Here is a 2571-nt window from a genome sequence, read left to right as displayed (position 1 = left end):
TATATATATCTACATATTAATTTACACAATTGTTTGTGAATCGTCGGGAGGGGTCAAAGTCAAATGATTTCATAAAAATAGTTCAAACATTATGAGACTCAGTTTAATAGACTTTGCTTATCGTGTCGAAATCATATAAGATTAAGTTTAAATTAGGTCGGAAATTCTCGGGTCGTCACAGTACCTACCCGTTAAAGAAATTTTGTCCCGAAATTTGAGTGAGGTGGTCATGGTTAACAATAAAAATATTTTCATGATGAATATGAGTTGATAAATAGAGTTTTATCATCATTGGGTAATATGGATAAAATGATTCGATTAATCGAAGAGTATGAGTGAAGCTATCACTTTAATAGTGAAATGAGATAGACAAGTTTCATCATAACTCTTCACTAGTCATGGTTGAATTCCGGAATTCAAGGGATTCAATAGAATATCTTGAAAATCTATAAGATCTAATTCTTCAATATTTAAGGAAATTAGGATCTCTTTAATTAAATGAGATGATCTGTCCCGATTACTACATCTGATAATTCCATTATAAATTTACCTTTTTCATTCCATTAGTTTTCACCACTTCTATACTCAATTCCCAAATTCAAAAGATTGTGAGAATGCTTAATCCAGTTCTGCTCCTTGTCCTTATCCTTACTATCGCAACAATCCTTCTCCTTTTCCATCTTCCCTCAGAGGAATCTGCTTACTTCTACTTTGCCCTTGGGATTATAATGTTTTTAATTCTCCTGTGTCTTTATGTTGCGATAAACATTGATATACACGGTTTGTAATTTATGTGTTGTTATCGGGCTTTATATTCTCCCTTAAATTTCAAAGCTCTATGCTTTTGTTTTCTCTTCCTGACTTCAAGTCAAGCGAATAATGGTCCAGAATTTGTAGATATAGAGTTTCGAATGATTATAATATTCTAAGCAGTAAGGAACATGATAGTACGATTTGATTTTCAAATTTATCAACATCACGGAAGATAGAACCATCAAGAAAACATTTTCTTGATTTGTTCAGGAGTTAAGTAGAATGAAAGAGTTATGTAACATGGCACATGATGACGTTATGATATGTGAATCAATACGTCCCATTAGAAACTCAGCATGACTTACTGTAATATAATCACGTTGATCAAGTGTCATTATATTATTTTAATTCATGCATCAATTTCTTTACATTTCTCCAGAATTCAATCATAAATTAAACTTAAATTTTACAGAAGTTTCCAATATAATGAAACACAGGAAGCACGAAGAGGTATATAATTTCGGACGAGAATATTTATGAAAATATCTTCAGAAATATCGAAGATATTTATGATGATATTTTGGAAATTCTAAGTTCGATGGTTGATGAAGAAAGATTTTCTGCAAGATTTTAACATGAGTACGGAGCAAGATATTCGTTGAAGATTTCACCGGATCCAGAATTACCTAGATTCTTTGAATATATGGTATGGTCCTTGTATTTTTCCTTGGTCTCCTTCGTGGTTAGCTCAATCCGTTTTCCAGTTCCAACTTTTATGAGCTTTTCCAACATACTATTCTTTATCATCAAACTTCCGATGATTAAGGTCGTTTACGGTTGTCTATGGTTTCTGCTGCTTCATTCAGCTTTTTCAACATTCAGAGTATTGATTTGTGACTGAGTGCTTTTCAGAATTTCAGAATGAGAGATCATAATTCTAAAGATAAATGTCATACATATAACTGTTGATGTAGATATGCTGTGAGTTTTCAAAGTACTGATTGCTGATTCTCGGTAATTGGTATGGCAGTTCTCGTTACAATATGCGGATGATTATATGATAGGGTTTCAATGAATAAATATAATGATTTGTCAGAGAGATTTAAGCCAAGAAGCAACGAGGTTACTGGTACGTCTGCTGGTAATATGGTGGAATATAAAAGAATTCTCCGGTATCAAAAGGGTAATCGTATATATCAGGATTATAGTAAGGCTACTTCGAATGAGAAGTCGAAGTTGACTTGCTGGAGCTGTGACAAAATTGGCTACTTTGAAAAGGGATCGCAAAGTTATTTTTGCTAATAAATACCAAAGGACCTGACGCGGCTACGTGTTAAACTTTTACTCAGTTGCCGAGAGTTTCTCAGGTGCATAACTATATGCATAAATCTTTTTTTCCGTAGATGAAGTTCGGTTGGTTCATCCTCTCGATTGAGGTGTTTTCAAGAATCATGAAAGGTTTGAACGCAGATTGTAATCGTCAGGATATAAATGAGGTTTAAGATGTAATCAAGTGGCAACTTGAAGAATTGTTTAGTTTCATATGTTATAGTCAATATTTTAATTCATTTTAATTGTCCAATATTATTCGTCCACAGTCGATAGTCCACAGTTGACAGTCCAATAATTCATATATAGTTTAATGTATAATATTCGAATTAATTAATACGTATCGTGACCCGTATACATCTCAGACTCGATCACAACCCAAACTATATATATTATTGTAGAATCAACCTCAACCCTGTATAGCTAACTCCTGCATTACTGCATATAGAGTGTCAATGGTTATTCCAAATAATATATATATATATATAT

The sequence above is a fragment of the Rutidosis leptorrhynchoides genome, chromosome 6 (assembly GCF_046630445.1).
Source record: "Rutidosis leptorrhynchoides isolate AG116_Rl617_1_P2 chromosome 6, CSIRO_AGI_Rlap_v1, whole genome shotgun sequence".
Taxonomy (NCBI): Eukaryota; Viridiplantae; Streptophyta; class Magnoliopsida; order Asterales; family Asteraceae; genus Rutidosis; species Rutidosis leptorrhynchoides.
This window is presented reverse-complemented; position numbering follows the sequence as displayed.